Source organism: Oryzias latipes, chromosome 15, assembly GCF_053564925.1.
Source record: "Oryzias latipes strain Hd-rR chromosome 15, Olatipes_Hd-rR_3.1".
In the NCBI taxonomy this organism is placed as follows: domain Eukaryota; kingdom Metazoa; phylum Chordata; class Actinopteri; order Beloniformes; family Adrianichthyidae; genus Oryzias; species Oryzias latipes.
The window spans coordinates 18695151-18715638 of record NC_136251.1 but is presented as its reverse complement, the minus strand read 5'-3'; the positions used below and the strand labels follow the sequence as shown (position 1 = coordinate 18715638).

The window sequence follows — 20488 nt, the reverse complement described above, 5'->3', positions numbered from 1 at the left end:
CACATAAATCTCCTTATGTTTATTGTCCTCTTGTTGTTTTTATAAGTGTTTTCTTGACTGGAGTAATTCATTGCTGAGCTGGAATTACCCCTGATATAATGAGCTGAGAATAACTTTAATAGAGACAGGCTAGAGGTAATGGCAGCAGCGTTGCCAACATATTACCACCTTACAGTCTAATAACTCTGTTTTCTGACTGGGATAAGTACTTCTACAAAACTACAGCCTAAAGCGCCTCTGATACCTTTTTATCCATCAGTTCAGGTAATAATTGGCTGTGTAGCTCAGCAGCTTCCAGGATCATTGCTGCACGGGTCTAAATGGTTGTCTGGAGTATTCATCATGTACATTGTGCCATTAAGCGTCAGTGAATGCTTGATTCTTAAAGCGGACTCTTGGGTTCTCACTACAGCTTTTACCCATGAATCAAGGCCAGCACATAGCTGGATGTCCCTGCTGATGACTCATCCAATGCAAATAGGAAACCCTGGCATTTGAGCTTCATAATCAAAAAGAACATTATGTTCTCTTTGAAGCTGTTTCCCCCACATATTTGATTCTCTCTCATATGGCCGTGGTGCAATGCTTGCACTGATTAAAGTGGTGTAGTATAACCAGCTAAAAATACCATCATAATTACACTACCTCCTGTCAGGTCGCAAGTGTGTACTCTAGAGATTTATGTCAGAATTTTAAGCTTCTGTTAATTCATATTTAATAAGCATCTTGTTTCTGAAGCAAATCCACTACAGGGTTTTAAAATACTTGACTTGTTTTGCAAAAAAAAAAAAAAAAAGCTAAAGTGTTGATTTATTGATGACTCTTATAATGTTTCCTTTTTCGGGATCCACTGCAGTGAGAAGACGTTGTTTGATCCTTTGTGATGCTATGATGCCCTTGATTACTTGACACTGCATGAATCTCATACGCAAAAGGACAATAAGGTCAATAATGAATGCTCTGTTGTTATTCCAGTAATCAATATAGTGTTGGTGTGCTTACTGGTGTGTATGTGTGTGATTACTTGCTTGCATAAATAGATATGTCACCCTGCTTCTTGAGTAGCTTTCTCTTCCATATCTTGGGTTTGCATAAATGTACAACATGGTGTAGATTTTATAGATTTAGCAGTTGTTGGTCCAATAACCGGATGATAATGCCATTGTAAATGCTTTGTGTGTTTGTGTACGTGTTGCTAATGAGCAGTGCTGCCGCTAATGACTCCATCAGGCTGTTTCTAAATGCACTTGTCACTTCGATGGGACACTCCGCCAGAGAATCTGCCCACTCAGCAGAACGGGCACCAGAGACATGCACGGGCACGCATGCGCGCGCAAAAACACAGATGCACACATGCGACACGCAGATGATCAGTGGTGAACACTCACTTACCCATTTGTTTGTTTGCTCATTACGTCTTTGGCATGCGTCAATTGTTGACAGTCTAACAATATGAGATGGATCAACAATTTGGGAGAAAGATTGCAGATTCAACGGGGCAAATAAATGTTAGAGTGCAGAGGTTTGCATAGAAATATGAAATATGCCACTGCAATGCTGCTGAGTACCCAGATGAAATATTCATACTGCAGCAGCAGCACATCAGACACAAAAAAGTAGCCTTAAAGCATCTTGTGTGTAATTCTGTGTAATATGTTGGCTCAATCATTTATTTTATCATGGAGTTTTACGTTCTTTCTCTTTCAGTTTTTGGATTGTTTTTGTCTAAAGTGGCAGCCCGCTATATTACTTGAATGATGTATTTACTGATTGTTATTCTCAGGCCTATGTGTAGCTGTGTCAGAAGAATTGGATTGTTCCCCATAACAGGATACTGCAGCAATACCACAAGCCTCACAAAAAACCATTGTGAGCTAAAGAGCAATAAAGTGTGCTATTGTTATTGAGGGAAACAATGTTTTTCTTCTTTTTTTTTCTTTCAAATGTGCCCTAACTTTCCTGGCACACGGCCAAACAGAATGAAGTGCCCTCTTTATGCATTTTAAAAATGCATGCCAAATGACACTCCTTCCTCTTTTTTGATCTGAAACTCATAGGGCGTAATGGTTTGTTAAGTGAACAAGGCTTTACTGTTGTGAGTCCATGCAAAGTAAAGTAATTAATTAGAAACAAGTGACCTTTGCTGCAGCGCTGCACCATTCACAGATCTCTAAAAAGCTTTGATGCAGAGAAATAATTGGTGTCATAATTCAAACTGCAACTCAGCCAAAATGTAAAATATTGCTTCATCGGCCCTTCCTGGATCTTTGATTTGCATAAAAACAGCTTTCCCGTGGCTAATATTAAAAACAACTGGAGCATGGACTTCTACGACTGCAAGAGTTGCACTATCACAGCTATTGTTTGTCGAGAAGTGGTCAGTTTCTGTCTTCCAGCATGAAGGTTGAGGGTTTAATTCCCTGTCAAATTCCCCCAAATTCCTTTGTCTTTGAAAGTTGGTTGAGGCTAAAAGGGCCTGATATTGTGAGAGTTAATGACACAAGATTTGTTTCCATTACATATATTTTAAACCAATTATTAATGACAGTTAAAGTAGACAATAAAAACCAAAATTGTGGCTTATACCATTTATGACATTTCCAGTGCAAACTTATATCCACTTATATGGTGATATAAAGTTAAAATAAAAGCAATGATTTTTGACACATACATGTTTCAGACCGTAAATAAGAGTAGATATACTACTCATTATTTAAACATTTTATTACTATAATATGATCTACTCAGATTATGTAGATACAATAACAGCATGCAAATAATTAAGCTACACTGCAGAATATAACACTAGCCTGACTGTGCATCCCAACTACTTTAGTTACCAGTTACACAACAACCGCTTTACGACAAACTTAGGCAGTCCATATATCAGCAGAAATATATAGTCCTTATCTCTGTGTATAAATGATAAGAAGTTTCTTAACTTGTAGTGTCTAGTGGATATTCTGCAGGTGTGTGTTATCACAGAAAAGCTGTTGCTCTAAATAACTGTTCCAGAGCAGATGCTACCAAACCTGTTGAATTGTCAACTTTTAAGAAGAAAAGCTGTTACTTAACCCTGGTGGGAGGTTGGCGCCAGTGTTCGGCAGCGGAGCCGCCACCAGTATGGGAATGTGTGTGTGAATTTGTGTGTGACTGGGTTAAAGGGTCTGTGACTGTAAAGCTTTTTGGGCCTTGTAGGTAGAAAAGCGCTTTATATACGCCACACAAAGGCAACTTTAGCAAATTTAGATATATCTATATTAGAGCTGCACAATATGAAGAAAACCCATGATATGCGATATTAGTGACAATATTGCGATGATGATATAACTTGCGATAAATGAACAAATAGCAAAAACAACAAAAACATTTCCATTTCACTACAAAAGTTTCATTTAAATAAGAGTCAAAATACCTTAAATTGACCATTGTCTAATTAGGAGGGCAACATCTAACATCTAACATAAAAGTTCCATCCGATTGGGCAACAATGTGAAGGGGCTCCATCTGATTGGTCAAATGCATAAAGGGATTTATTCAATTCATGAAATAGTTCAAGTTGCCGTAAGATTGTTTCAGCACATTTAAGGTTGACCATTTATTGCGATTTTCGTCGACTTTTGCGATATGGATATTACATAGCTTGAAATCGCGATAACAATAAATTTGGGATTAATTGTGCAGGCCTAATATATATATATCTATATATCTATATATATATCTATATCTCTATATATATATATAGATAGATAGATAGATAGATAGATAGATAGATAGATAGATAGATAGATAGATAGATAGATAGATAGATAGATAGATAGATAGATAGATAGATAGATAGATAGATAGATAGATAGATAGATAGATAGATAGATAGATAGATAGATAGATAGATAGATAGATAGATAGATAGATAGATTGATTGATTGATTGATTGATTGATTGATTTTGGGTAGTTTCATTCAAGCCATAATGTGCAGAAAAAATTCTGTGTATCTTCCAATGTGATGATAAGTATTGGCAGCACAATAAAAAAACAATTCCAATTTTGCTTTTTTACTTATAGCATCCCCCTCTAGTGTTTTAGATACATATATGTATATAATACATACAAATATAATGGCAAAGTCATAAATTCTGTGTCTAAAAAACGTAGTTGTTTAATATTACTCACCAGTACTGAGGTTGAGGGATTGCTTTTGGAAGACTGTTTCTTTGTTCTATGAAGTCCTAGAGGGCAAAACACTGAATTTCCCACTTCTTACATAATAAATAAAGTAATTCACCAGATTGGGTAAAGCGAACCCTCCAGTAAGTTTATCTGGCACTGTAGTGAGCTTTAGTGAGTCTTTTTACAGTTCAATCCACCGGGGATGGTTTGCCAGGGAAGTTTACATTCTGCCCCTCCATCTCTCCCAAGAGAACTGGCCTGATTCCCCCCCCCCCCCCCCCCCTCCACACACACACACACACACACACACACCTACACACACACACACACTCCACCTCCCCTTCTTCTGTATTTCTTTTTTTCATTGCCGTCTGACGAAATTGGTTTCTGGTCGTATAGTAAGAGGCAGAGCATTTGAGAGCCGTATCTGCTGATACAGTTTGTGAGGTTGTGCCAGGAGAAAGTGAAGGACAAGTAGAAGGAAAATGATAAAAGGAAAAAACATACAAAAGACAGTTCTTGTTAAAAAAGAAAAAAATATATATATATATATATATATTTTTTTTCTTTTTTTTTCTCAGCATTTTATTTAGCTCCAGCCTTCAGTGTTGAGTCAGTGAGCAGAATGTGAGTTGGGACGATATGGGAGATTATACAATGGTCATGGTTTTTGACTCATGCATTCAGAGAACATTGAGGGTGCTCATGAATCCTCCACTCACCTCTGGTAGCTTTCAAAGCCAGTTCCTTCCCCTGTGTTGCAAAGATCAGTGCAGAGAGACAGACAACACAGATAGTAGAGAGTGTTGGTGTGTTAAAAGATCCATTAGACTACACACACTTTATCCTTGACTGTAGAGTAAATCAAGCAATAAAAATATGAAGATTGCGTTATCTCATATAGTTGTATCTGTTGCCAGTATGGAATTTGGCAAACATTTCTTTATTTTAAGACTATTAGCAGAAAATATAAGTATTTAAAGTCCCATTCCAATCATATTTGGATCAATTTTATAAGCGTTCCTAGTGTTCATTTAATTATAATGAACTTTTAGCCAAAATATAAAAAAGTTGTTTTTAGGGACTTAGTTTCTTTAGCCAGATTCCAGCTCAGATGAGGAAAACTAAGATGTACATGGATCTAATCATCTACTAACGGATGAAGAGCTTGTGGTTTGCCGTGGTAGATTCTACGTCCACAAGTTTTATTCCAAAAGTATATCTGCATCTGCTCCTGATTCACAACCATATGAATAAAGAAATACTCAGAAATGCAGTGTTAAGCCCAGTTTTCCTTCATTGTTTTAAAAAAGCCACAAGAACGTCTTAAAAAAAAACAAAAAAAACATGACTCTTGTTGAAGTGGATCTTTTATAGGCCTGCTCAATATATTGCAATTTTATCGATATCGCGATATCAAGCTGTACAATTTGCATCACTTATCATCATCAATTATCACTAATTTCGCATATCACGAGTTTTCCTCATATCGTGCAGCCCTGGTCTTTTAATAAAAAAATGTTCTCCGATTAGGAAACAAAGTCATTTCATTTCTGCTGTGTGTGTGCCTACAATGATATTCACAGTCCATAATGACTGTTCTTCATTAGTATGTATGCTTTATGTATTTCAGGTAGAGTGCTTTCATTATCTTGCATGGTGCTTTTTTTCCCCCTGAGTATATCAGGAGCAATTGAGGGTGCATTGTCTTACTCAAGGGCACTTAAATATGTGACTGAGAGAAGGCAACAACCTTGTGATAAATGTCTAACCTTCGCTACCAACTTATCTGTTAAATTACGTTAAAAGCCCTTTAAAAGCACTCTCCCAGTTCCATAACGCTTACTAGCTGTGGATAGGATGCACTGCTCTGATGTAGCTAGTTACACAATAAGCCCACTGTCTTCTCTTTCTAAGTTTGCCTGCTCATTTATTGTTAGGCTGTTTTGATGCAGTGGATAGACAGAATTTCAAATGCCTGCTGAAAAGTACAGGCCCTTCTAAGTAACTTACCTGCTTCCAATTTTTTTTCTTTGAAACATTCTGTAAATGTCATTTTAAATTACATAATGCCGCATTCACGCTACGGGAAAATTTCTCATACTTCTTGCTGGTTTTATACAGCTTTAAAACAACATTTTTAATACAAAGGTTGGTTGTCGCAAAGCTTTAATGGGTCTGACAGGTCAGGGTGGGAGATCACAAACATCTGAGAGTGTCTGGTACTTGTTGAATACCTCAAGCTGCAGTACTCATTGGACCCCCTCCTCCTAGGCTGTTTTTGCAGGACTGTCCCATTGTGGGAGTGCTGTTGTGATGTGGGGGTGTTATTGGTTTGTAAAAATGTTTAGGCAACGTGTCAAAGTAGCATCCCTGTGAATGCCCCCATGATAGTTTTCCCAGAAGAAAAAAAAAAGCGGTAATTCTTTTCCTGTCAGTGTTTTTTAATGTGGTGACATTAAACCGAACTGAATCTGTCAAAAAACCTGAGAGAAAAAGAAAAAGAGAGGAATATAATTGGGTTCATGTGTTTATGTGGCTTTTGAGTCACGTTTAGGTGAGGTGTGTGCTGAAGTGAAGAGGACAAAATATGACAAGACAGTTAACTGTACCAGAAAAAAAAGTTGTATAGATAGTTTAGCGCTAAAATATTTTATACCCAAAACATTAAAAAAAGGAAATTGGGTCCTAAAAACTTCTATAAATTGTTTTTTTTTCTTCTATGAGTGCAGAGCTTAAACTGTCATTCATAAACCCAATGTTGCTCCATATCTGTCAGCATGATTACTTGCTCGTAAAAGTCTGGATCTGCTGACGTCCCTGCATATTTGATGATGAATTTGTCAATCTAATCAGTGTTCATAAAGCTAACAATGCAATCTGTGCCTCAACTGTTAGAGATTGAGTGGGTTACTGTACGTCTGAAGTGCATATGGAATTGCATGATATGTGATATCATAATTTTTCCAAGCAAAACTAGCAATTCTGCTGATATCAGATGCAAAAACCTGGGAGATTATTTAGCAATTTAGTCAGCTTCTTTTTTTCCAATGTAAATTCCCACATATCAAATAGTTTTTATGGTTAAAGAAATTGTATAAAATATTATGGAAATACATTGGCTTATTTTTTTTTATTATTTTTTGACTGTTTCAGAACAACAAGTAAAGAGGCTGCTGGTTGTTAGTGAAGGGAGATGGACTCTAGGAAATTCTAGTATTTTTGGTCATAAATCACAGGAAATTGAATTGAATGTAAAATATCCCTCTGCAAGACACTGACTTCAGCATCACTTATTTGTCGCAACAGTTCGCATTAACAGGCTCATATGTCGAAATCCTGACATTTTGTTGGGTATATTTAATTTTGTCTCGTTTTGTCAATGATATTGATTTAGCTTGAAGGCACAATAGACCAGTGAGGCAAGAAGCTGCATTTCAAGATTTTTTTACAGCCTTGCCCGCTCATGGATAAAACCACTGTATATCCTTCTGATGTAGCATCTGATCTATATGCTAGGCTTGGCACATAAACCGGCGTAGATATCCTGACAATATTTCAGTTGGAACATTTCAATTTGATGTGGAGGGAAGATTCTGTCCTTTCAAAGATACTGTTTGGAGCATCATTGAATGCTCGTGCTGGCGGTGATAAGGACAGAGACTGATCCTTGTGCCCATGTTTGATTTGTCCTGGTGACAATGCAGAACAACATTTAGCCCCTTTGAGTTGCTATCACGCATGATGCTGCTTTTGTGCTTTCAACTGCAACATGGGTAAGGAGTAAGTGCTTTCTTAGAAAAGATTAAAAAAAAAAAAAGCCGAACCATGGTGTTACAAGAATAATGGTATGTCTGAAAGAGTGCCAGGTTTTTGCAAGACACACTGCCACTGCACTCCTCCACACTTAGTATATAGCAGATTGTATCATTTGTACTTGTTTGCTTTCCGCCCCTCAAACATATTTGCTTCTCCTTCAGCTTTTTCTGCAGAACTAATTCTAGAAACTGTCGAAAATCCCCTTTGAAGTAATTTAATGGAGTGTTTGTATTGATTATGTGCCTCTCTCCCACCCCTCCCTCCTTTCTGCTTTATTTTTTTCTTTTTTGGGGGGTGGGGGTGGCAGTATCTTCTTCATTATGCTCAGACCTGTAGGAGAAGGATTCGCAAGCTGTTTTTCCTCACTGATGCGCTCATATCATTAATTCCCTTCTGACTGTGGCCTGGCCGGGAGCCAGAGAATTCTAAATCTGTAAGCAGTAAATTGTGTGTCGGAGTGGAAAAATCTATTAGATGTTTAAGCATGCCTCGAATTTCAATGGGAGAAAAGGGAGAGAAAGACACACTATGAAGGAAGGAGAAGCCACCCATATCCTGTTATGCCGCACAATGTAATCAAATTTGTTTCCTATTCATCAATAATTTCTGTTATTTTATTTCTGGAATGTCACATAATGTACTTTTTGAGTTGTGCTGGGGAGGAGACTTGAGGCTGGTGGATTGTTAAGCAATGGCCTCGGAGGAAATGAAGAGCTCGCTCTCTATTAGTAATGTCTAAAATAACCGTTTTGTCTCTCTTCCCTCCATTAGTCAGGTCTGAAGCAGCAGAGATGCTGGTGATGTGACCTCTTCCGGGCATCCTAAATAGGCAGACTGAGGGGGGGGGGGGGTGCTTTTATTGTACCCAATTTCATTCACCCCTCCTTAGACAAATTACATTAACATTTCTCAAACTATTTCCTAGTTAATAAACGCAGCAAAAATCACGTGGATTATGAGGTTTTTTTTTCTAATTGAGTTAATGTGAGGAACATTTGCTTTCTTTTCCAAACAAATTGCCTGCCTATTCCAGTTACTCTGAGTCATACTTCAGTGTTACTCAACCAGCAGGCTCTGCAAGGAAAAAAATAAAATCTATATGAGTCTTTGTCAGAAATGTTTCTCATTTAATGTATTACAACAACATGAATATTTCATTGGAGTATGTTTGTACATCTCCCTGATATGTTTCTTTCTGCACGACAGCTCCACATTCAGCCTTCAGATGGATATGGATGATTATGTGCTGCCCGCTAAGCACTCAAGACATCACAGATTGTACAGTTAATAATTCTGCATATTTTATGAGGATGCCCGTCCATCTGCTTTATGAATGCATTTAAATAGTCCCCCTCTGGACACTCTTGTCAGGCCTGTTAACCCTGGAAAACACAAGGATGGATTTAAGGGACAGATATTTATTTATACATTCCTTTTAATGAAAACAATGAAAAAATATCAATTTTCTATCTATTTTATGTCATAAGTTTTCAAAAATATATATCTATTGAAACATTTTCATTTACTCATCTTCAAAATATAAAAATAGAAGTAAAGAATTAAGACTAAAATAGTATTTTCTAACAAAAAAGCATCTTGCACTAGTAACACTATGATCACAACGATCACACGATTTGACTGCCTACATGTAAATTCTGAGTTATCCTTTACTCCATAACAAAGGAAGAAGCAAAGAAAATGTGCTGAACTCGACTCTTGGGAGACATTTACCGCCTCACTGGCTACTAGCCATAGACCTGTAAAATATAATGTCAATGCAAAGTGTGGTAATATTATTGATGATATTGGATTGGAGATACAATATATTAGTACTATAAAGCTAAACAATGTCTTTATTTTTACATTTCCTTTTTTTGCCATTTAGTTTAATAGCAATTTATTTATAAAATCACTTTACAACCAATCAAGCAAAAGATTGTAACAAAAAACCTAAAAAATAAAAGCACACATAAGCAAAAAAAAAGAAAAATGCTGGAAATTTAGGTATAAATCAATATGGAAATACAGATAAACTTAAATACGACAACTTAAAATGAAAATAAACATTAAGTTAAAAATATATGTATATTAAAATGAGTATGTAAAGAATATTATTGCTAGCATGTGGATAGATGCTGTAGAGTTATTCAAGAAGAAACTATTATTGTAAGTACAGTGTTAAATAAAAGTGCAGTAAGCTCATTTTAGATGGATTGTATACTGTTTGGGCTTTTAAAATGGATTGTTGCACAATGCTTCATATTTTCCTGTTACTCTCTGAGAAAAGGACGTGTTTTTTTTAAAGCTCTTACTTTAATCCCCGTGTTTGTGGATGATAGAACTCTTAAACTTCATTTGACATTTTCAGGCCATGACTTTTACTTTATATGGGCTGTTTTTGCATGCCTTTTTTTCATATGTCCTTTTTTTCTGAAGCTAAATGAGTTCCTCCATTGAATGTTGTCAGCACAGACTCATCTATTTCTGATGAAGGCACATGAACATGATTCACATTATTATATTATGGCTTGGACAAGTAAGTGGAAATTTAATTTAATACTGATGTCAGTAATAAAAAGATTTCCTTAGCGACTGCCTCACTGTTTACATAGAAGTGCAATTCATTGTGAAGTACAAACCTAAACACTGCTTTTATTCGTTTATTTTAATGGTTTCATTTTACCGTGAATGTCAGTGTTCCAGTTGTGCTTTTTTTATGCAACCACACTCTTTAGGTCTGGCTGAAACTGAGTTGAACTGATCATGAAAATCACTTTTGAGGGCTTGTAAGTGTAAAAAAAATACCCCTTTACTATACTATTGTTTATAAAAGTGATTTAGTGAGACCTGTGCCAAGGGAAAGCAGATTCCAGATCAGCTTTTCAACAGAACTGGGCACAGACGCAGAGCCAGACAGCCAAATATGAACAGTTATAAACAGCATACTCTCTCGACTTTTTTAGCCTTGTAGAAATAACAATGTTCATTTCACAGCACAGAGGTAATGCATTTTTCCCACATTGAAAAGCAACTGCCATGAGGGTTTTTTTGATAGATTCCAGACCTTTTTTTGCTGGGAGCTGCGTGAGTTTCTGCGCGGCTGGTCACATGCTTTTGCTTGCGCACATAGCTGCTCTTAATCCTTTTAATAAGCCAAAGACCTACAAATGACACAGTTTATGTTTGTACAATATCTTGGTGCTAAATGGTGTGGTATATTTTGCTTTTACTGATTCATTGAGAGCCAGAGGAGCTGGACAGAGCGCCTCCGCCGCTCCCAATAGATCATTGATGTTCCTCCGTACTCTCAACCTGTCTGTCTGTTTCCCTGTTATGCAGTGGTCCAAGGAGCACTTGGTAAAGTGAGAGACATTCAGCCAGTCTTGTTTTTCCCCCTCCGATTTTCCTGCCAGCCATAACTCAGAGAAAGCCGTTATTCTGCTCAGAACGCAATATTTAGAGTCAACAATAGCCAAGTCATAGAATTACCATGTTACAGTGTAGACAGGATTCTGATTCATACTGATAAAGATCGTTATTCAATTTGAGAAACGGCAACTGTGTTTAATTGCACAGCAAAGGCTGCCCCCGCTGTTGCAAGTTATCACAATGGCTGACTTTCATTTCATGTCAAGTCAAGATAAGAGGCTAAGGAATGCACAATATAGAGAGAAACGACCCAGAAAGAAGGAATAAAAACACATGCAGACACTGACAAATATGACTCATTGGATTTGTTTAATTTCTTCCTACAAACAATTCCAGCTTGAATGACCTGCGCACATAAACTTGTTATCTCAGCTTGTAGATATATTCTCCACTGAAGTTGTTCCTTATCTTCGCCATGCAATGTGAGACAAGCAGCTGAAAGCCCTGTATGTGCTGCATTACAATGATTACAGCACCGTTCGCACAGCACTCGATAGAGGTCATGTTGTGTAATCTGGAATGAATGGGTTTCAGGCCAAACTCGCTGCAGTTTATCTGAAATTACCTGCTTGTTTAGCACGCCGCTTGAAAAAGACGGCCGTCTTGTAGAGACTGTGTGTGCTGGACCGAGCTTGGGAACTTCAAACAAAGATCATTATGGCGTGTTGCGGGAAAAACAATTGTTGGAGCTTGTTCTTTTGTCTTTTCATTCCCCCCCTGTTTGCTGTTAGAATGTGTAATCACAACTAATTGCACAGCAAAGTGTGCAAGAGAAAATCCTGCAGATTGCATTTCTGGGGTTTGCTTTTGTTTCTCCGACACATAAACAAGAAATCCAAACAGATGGCACTGGTTTTTAATGATATATCGCTCTCTGTAAAGTCTCCCTCCAAGGCTCAGAATAAAATATCTCCCCTTGGGGGAGTGCAGCGCTCTAGTTGTTATCATCCACTGTTAATGTCACTCTTTTCAAGTCCTCTGGTTAAATAAATACAATGTAAATTTAGAATTGTTCTGGATGTAATTATTAAAAAGGGTTCCAGTTGGCTTAACTGAACGGCCTGTTTATTTAAAGCTTTCCTCCTCCATGCTGATCTGAGGATGGAGAGATAGAGGGAGAAAGAGAAGTTTTTATATAATGACAGGAATTCACAGTGGAGCCAAGCCAAATGACTACAACACCCCCCCACCCCCAGTATAAAAAAAAAGAAAAAAAAAACACCCTCTCTTTCTTTCTCATTACAGTTTTACCATTGGGAAACATGCCTGTCCCAAATAGCCTCCAGACATATTCTCTTGTCCCTTCTCCTGTTCTTTTTTCCTCCATTGTTTTACAGAAAAAAAACCCACATTAAATTATGTTTCCTATTACACACTATCCGCCCTGAAAAATAAGTCTGAGTTGATAATGAGGGAGCGTTCTTTGAGGAAATACACACAGCAACTCTGATCTGAAATGGCATGTAATTCTTTGCCTGACCCAATTCCCAATCTCTTGATAAGATGTTTTTTTTTTACTCACTCCCTCCTTCCAGCAGAGCTCACTAAAATGGGAACTTGTCCCATTAAAGATACATTTAAAGGCAAACATGTCATCCATTTCACTCTGCAGGAGAAGGATATGTGAGGTAGAAAGTGCTGTTTACTGAGGACTTAGCCAGAGAAACTCTCTATGTATTCATCTTTCCCTCTGTCACCGACAACATCAGAGATCCCTGATCACAGCTGCTCAGTCGAGTTTGTGTTGGACAGTGCTGCGTGACGAATGAGGGTCGCCGCCATAGCAGATAGAGTATCATCACCTGGGTGTGACAGCTTTTAGGCTCATTTGAACAGCAGTAAAAGTCCAAAGGCAGACTCTTTTTCTGCCACCAACAATACCTGATTGAATTAATTCAATGATACATTATTAGGAAAATCCAATAATTTGCTCGTTTATTTTGGCTGCTTGCAGAGCAGCTTGTTTTTTTGTTCCCTCGCTCTCAGTATTGACTGCACTATAAGTGGATTGACCCTTAAAACCCAGCAGCAGTCTTTCATTACTCAGGATGCAGCCAGTGACAGCAAACAGTGTTTAAGGCCATTTCGACGGCACACAAAAGGGGATCAGCGCCGGCTTGACCCCCTCATCTCAGCTGATGAGCGCAGCAGAAATCCCAGCCTTAACCTAACTTTCTTGTGACAATGATAATTCTGAAGATCCCGAATAATGAATCACTTTATCAGAGCCACAAAAGAGGCTTCCTGAAAGCTCATTTGTGACAAAGCCACTGGTTTTTCTTTTTATACTCAAAAGAACCAATTTGGGTTTCTGACAGGGAGCCCCTCTGAATAATTCCTTTATGTATTACAGGACCTATTAAATGCAAACTTTTCAATCTGGCAATCAATAAGGCAGGCAGCTCTCCCTGGCCCTACGCCAGGCACATTAGGACTGCTAGCAGTGGTTGCTAGGGAGCTGAGCCTGCTCAGGGGAAAGAATGTTTAATGTAATGGAATCACATAAATCAACTCGAGGAAAGTGCTTGTGTTGGTTTGTCTTTTCTCTTCTTCTCTTCACAACATTAAAATGGGTGTGTATTTTTGTCAAAACGTCTTGCATACACTCACCCCCTCCCTCCACACACACTCCTCCACTGGGTCAACCACAAGAACATCTGGGCAGGAATTAAAATGAGGGAAGTTGAGTTTTCTGTTTGTGAAACGCAGTTCACATGAGTGTGAATAGCAGTGTGGGTTTGTGTGCATGTGCTCGGGTTTCGTACGCATAGCTTTGTGTCCTCAATCCTTGTGCTTCACACTTGATTAAATTGAGGTGAAAATTATATAAACTTTGTGTGTGTGTGTGGGTGTGTGTGTGTGTGTGTCATAGCCACACCCTGCTGAAATGAATGAGGCACTTTAGTGCTTTACTATAATTAAGAACAGGAGCCAGCATGCATTGAGGGCTCTGTCTCTATCACTCTGTTTTTCTTTTTTTTTTGTACAGTTTCAACACATTAACTCCTCTGGCTATTAGTGCCCTTTTGTGCGAATGTGACTCTTAAAAAAATTAAGCATGTGAAAGCCATATCGACTCCACCTACCTCATAATATTCTTTTTTAATAGCACTGCCTTCACGCAATGCAAATTCTGGCAAATGCCATTGACTCACCTTCCCAAAAAAGCATCCAGCTTTATGCATCTGAACTTAAAAAAAGTGAATATAAGCCTTTTGTTCCTCAGAGATGCTCATGTTGGTTTCTCTTAAAAAGCTTCCTGCAGTCAAGTGATGATAAAATTAGGTTTAAAAAAGGAAACACTGTGGAAATTGTGAACGTTTTGGAGTTACTGTTGTCGAATTGATGGTAAGAAAGTGGAAGATTCTGCAGAGAAGTCTCTGAAAAAAGGACAAATTCATCTGAAATAGATTTTAAATGAATTTCTGTTGGACTTCTCTAAAAAAAAAATCCTCAGCTATGTGATTTAGCTTCAGTTAAAGTCCCACTTTAATCATCTTTTGATCTATTGTAAAAGTGGTCTTTCATAAATGATTATGCCATTTTTAGAAAAAATACAAAAACCTGGATTGCTTTCTAGGACGTAATTTCTGCAGAGAGATGGTTCATCAGAAATTTGTCTCTGAGTTGTGACTGTTGGCACCAAGTAAGCCTGCCTCCACTTCCCGTCATTTACCTGTTTACACACTCTCTTGCTGGCTAACCCCCAGCCTAGTATTACCATTGCAACAAAAATGGTGAGAAATATTGGAGCCATCCAGCCGTACAGTTTTGAGCCATATGCCAGCTCAGATGAGGAAACAAAGATGTACATGGATCTATTTGTCTGCAAGTGGAGGTATCAGAATTTAGTGGTGCAGGGAGCTGGTGGCTCTTTTTTTAAACTGTATTTTTTTTTTCATTTGCTCCTGATTTGAAAAAAGAAAAACTCAGAAATGCAGTTTTAAGCTTTATTTCCTTAATATATGTCCTCCATAATGAGAAAAAATACCACAGCAGCATGTTAAAAACACCAAAAACACAGTTTTTTTCTGAGTGGGTCTTTAAATATCAGGTGCCAGACTTGGGTTCAGCACATGAGAACACTGAAAAGTCCCCCCATGTGGTTGTCATTATTTCCAGCACCCGCTAGTCCCCAGCAGTCTCCAAAATGAGAACTAACTTTTAAGAACAAATTAGATCAGGCAAGACCAGGGTTGCTTAGCCGAACTTATAAAACTACATTGAATTGCCAATAAATATAGAGTTCCTTTTTTTCAGTTTTGTCTCCACTAAGACAGTAAATGGAGATGAGCTTTGAGCTCAGCAAGGAAATGGAAACATGTAGGTCATAAAACCAATACAACCAGCTTAAAGCAGCTAAAAGAATGTGCAGAACCTTTGATTACTGGAATAAAAGATTAGTCATAATGTTTGTCTCTTTAAACTTCCCTTTTTAGATCAAAAACATTTGGTGTTTTTTGTAGATTGGGAAAATAGAAAAAATGTGATTAAGGCAGTTTTAACAAAAAAAGTTTTCCCTTAGTTTTACTACATGTTATTTTCTTTAAAATCTTTTTGAGTTTTTTTGAAGTGTTTTAACTAAATAGGCTAATCATGTTTGTATGCGTAGTTTTTCATTTTGCTACCTTGGATCTGGATTGTGTATTTGTCTGTGTGTGAGTGCACAGCTTGCATCTGATAAGCAGGCACAAGGCGAGTCAGTGTGGGACTGTCGATGACGGACAGTCACTGAGTCATTTGTAAACATTATGTTTTTCTAGGCATAACCTTTTAAAAAAAATGGTTTTATTTTTGGTAATTCTGCTCCTTTTGAATATATTAACATAAGTTTAAAAAAAGTGCTGTGATCAGTTTTTTTTTAAATTTGTTCTCCTATAAACGGATTGATGCACTTTTGTTTACTACACAGACTGGTAAAATGTTCCAGCACATTTTGTTTTATCCAAGACAGAGTAGTAATTCACAGAATGAATAAGCAGTGAATCACTCAAATCCTGTGACTATTATTGCTATATTTTTTTGAACCTTTTTCTCTTTGTTCCACACACATTTTTTCAGTCTGGTGTCATTGGCAGATGCTGCACCTCTTTATTTGGTCAGGTTTCAATAACATGAAAACAATGGCAGGATTGAACGCCTGCTGCTGCTTATGTGGCCCCCCTGTCAGTGTCACTGAACAGCGAGAAGGCAGGAGGATGAATCAGAGATCTTATATATTATGAGAAGAGGCTAAATGAAAACCATGGAGCTGCGGAGATCAATACAAAGCATGAAGAATCGAGCCTGTGGCGTGAAGCAGGAATACCAATCATGAAGCTCCTCCTCGACTACATTGTTTTTCTGCCAATGTAATCCTGATTATTTCAAGTTTTTAAGTTCTCTTGGGCTTTAATTGGAGGAAAAGGGCTGTGAAAAAGACAAAAAACACAAAAGTAGCCCTGCTTTACATGCTTTGCCATTTCTTGCCAACTCTTCTAAAGCAGCAGGGGGATCTAGTAAATTCCTTGGCCGACCAGATAGTGTGGAATCGTTGACAACGGCAAATTTGGACTGACTGAGTGATTTAGGGACTATAATAGGTGTCACGGAGCACAACAGTTGTGGTTTTCAGCTTTTCCCTGCTCAACTTGGAAAAAGAGACATGAACACACACTTGCCTGGAAATCCTATCAAGGATTGTGACAAGTTAAAAGTAGTTTTTTTTATTCTTGGCTAGTGGTAATGAACACATTTAACAGGAATAACATGGGATCTGTGTCAGCAGCTCTAATATTGCAGCCAGTTTCAGATCTAACCGGTTTTATGCAAAGTTTTTCTGCGATGCCACGGTTGTGAAATTCAGTGACATTACTGCTGTGTCATCTACTGTTGCAATAACTACTCATCCAAGAGAGCCGTGGCTTCGACCTCCACAAATGAGTTGACTGTTGCATGCAGCATTTCTGAAAGTCTGATGATGATGAGTAAACTGTCACGCTGGCTCTGAGAGAGTAACTCTTTCATTGGTGTAATTGTACACAAAACGCGCTCTGTTGTCATATATCCTTAGCGCTTGTTCCCATTATGTTTACCCCCGTTTTTTCTTATCCTGTGCACAGTCTACACAGTGGCATCTCACTTTTTACATTATAAAGCAAAGAGCTGGCTTACTGGAAATGCCCCCCTCTCTTACATTTTTGAGAGTCTTGTGCTGTGAAAGATAATTCTCTGGCATTATTCTAAATGCAGACACATGTCCCACAGCATGCTCCTTGTACTATGCATCGAAAGGCTTATTTTTAGACTGTCTCGTGGCAGCTAGTTAATGACTTTACCAGTATGCTGTGGACTGCTGGCGTGTCACTAATGGGGTGATACAGGACAGCAGTAGTAACCCGTCAGAATACTGTAACACATGGCGCTAACTCATTGGAAGACACCATTTTTTCCTTGAGGCTTTTATTTTGACATGCTAATTTTTCTCCTTTCAATCATTTTGTCTGTAATTTAAATGTTATGCTACTGAGTAACATTCCTCACATGTTGGAACAGGCGTTTCAAAATAATTGGCTTTTTACCTCAAATATTTACCCTCTAAAAACATTTGGAGACATGAAATATCATCGGATTTCACCACGTTATTTGCATTTAATTTTCTGTCTGCTTAAGCAATAAAATCATTTTTCTATTTATTATTTAGTCTAAAAATGTAGATAATTATTATTACACTTTTTTAATAAGTTACTGTAACAGTTAAAAGTTTTAATGGATATAAAGCATTTCATTTTTGTCATATTAATGTTCCTTTTTTAGTTGTTCTCTCCAAATAGCCAATTCTCCTAATGTACCCTTGAATGCTTGGACCTTCTGCAGTGCCAGAAAACTGTCATACTATTTAAAAAAAAAAGAAAAAACAGATTTTATGTTTTTTTAAGCACTTGTCCTTGAGCACATTGGGTAAAAACAATCATCAAGGCAGAGAAAGATTTAAAAGATAGTTGTGTTGCAACAACAAGCTGTGACATGGGTGTGAACTTCGAAAGTATTTCTGAAATAAAAACAGCCTTTTGGTGCCTATTCATGCCTAAAATTGCAGTTTTTTATGGTTTCTTTGTATATATATTTTTTCTAGGTGTAGTAAATTAGTAAAAAATAAATGTATACTCTTCTGAAAGAGCACATAAAAAACACTCAATTGCCTTTTGAGGAAGGAAATTGCTTTCTCAAGACCTTCCAGGGGAAAAAAAAGTTTAACACAGAAATGGGGAAAAACCCCAAACGTATCAAATGACCTTTTGAAAAATTTGGCATATCTGATAGCCGTTTGCTTTTGATTTGAAAGCAATGACTTACTCAAAGAAAACCCAGTGCCCACATGTTGAAGCCAAAAGGTTTAGCTGCCAAAAACTTGCAGATGAGTATTTTTTTAAAGAGGAAAATGAAATTTTGAAAGACACTTTGTAAGGAGGCACAGATGTTGCAGAAAGGGTGATATGGATTTCATCATGTTTCACATCCAACATTTGTTCTCATTTGTTTTTCTGAGATGGATTTCCAAGTACATGCTTATAGGCAATGGCAGCAGTGACATGGATTCACAACACAATGTTCTAATGATGGGAACAAAATGTGGAATACAAAGACATTTCATTGAAATTCATGAGTAAATGTATAAGCAGAAACTTTGTTTGCTATTTTATTTGATGTTTGAAATATTCTGAATACAGGCAAAGATTTTTCTTTTTTTTTTAGTCACTTGCTTTGACTGTCCTTTTTAGAATAAGAGGTTCAAGAGCTCAAACCTCAAGCTAAAACACGAAACGGTGGTCACAGCCCTGACACACAAGGAGTTCAGTGTTGTCTGCACCCTCTCTGTAGTCACGCAATACCTGAGTCTGAAAATGTTTAAATCAGATTCCAGTTTGCGTTTTGATTTCCACATCATAAAAGCGATTCATGATTCTTTAATCTGCTGAATGTTAGTAAGATCGACCCCATCTTGTCTTCTGAAGAGTCAACTGTGCCTTTCTCACATCCTGCTCGCGTTAATGTGCTGCACCTTTCACTTGAGCAAATCCGTCATCTTTGAAGTGCCTACAGCTTGAACAAAGTTTTGCTTTGAGCCTGACAAGAATATGGGTGAATGCAAATATGCCGCATCCCTTTTCTTTAAAAGCTACTTTAATGTGTCAGTCTTTGCACCTTTCAAGCAACCTAATGCTTCTGATTCGAACTGTACCACGACAAGATGAAAGATTTAAAAGCCATAAATAAAATCCTTTCTTTTTGATTTCTTAATCATTATTCATTGTCCTACAAAATAAGAGATGGGTAATACGGTTGGAATGAAAACCCCCAAAAACTGTTGTTGTGCAGAGGATTTAGTCACTTTAGTGTTCTGATCCGTCCATGTCAACAGGGGCCCTTCTGATTGCTACTAAACTTCTTGTGCATACAGTGTGACAGAAAGCTCACATTCAAAGGACAGCCAGAGTCTCAAAGAACTAACTGGAGCAACAAGAAGAAAGGGTCTCTGCATTGTGGAGTCGGTGTGAAGGTGCAGAGACAGCAGACGGTGACACAGCCAGAATCCGCAGAAGAGCTGTGGAGAGTTCTGAGGATGACTTTAAAACACACACTGGCTAAGTGCATCAGAACATCTGCAAATGCACTGAGGAACTGAAAGCAGGAGTTCAGTAAATGTAACTTTCATACTGATCACAGTAAGAGACAACAAAGGACCATAATGTTTCTGTTTTTGACCCGTTTTTAGATGTAAACAAAAAAGATGCTCCTTTGTGCTTCCTTCCAATGCCCATCTGTGTGGGATAATCCAAAATAATCTATTTGGAATTCTGGACATTTATTGTGAATACAAGCTGAAAAAGTCGAGCATTTCAGGTTTCAGGAAATAGCAGTCGCAAAAAATAAGGAACAATACATTTCCACCATTGTACAAATAGAATAAATGATTAAAATTTCTTGGTCCAGTAAAATTTTTATCTTGGCCCAATTTTTTTATTTTGTTAAACAAATCATTGTAGTTTGATTTAATTTTGTTGCATATTATCTAACACTAATATACAC

The 20488-nt window shown here is 37.6% G+C and overlaps 1 protein-coding gene across 2 annotated transcripts in view; it reads left to right on the top strand.

The window, feature by feature from the left end:
• Positions 1–20488, top strand: part of arid5b (AT-rich interaction domain 5B) — an 81123-nt gene that overhangs the window by 13661 nt on the left and 46974 nt on the right. The window lies entirely within an intron of this gene.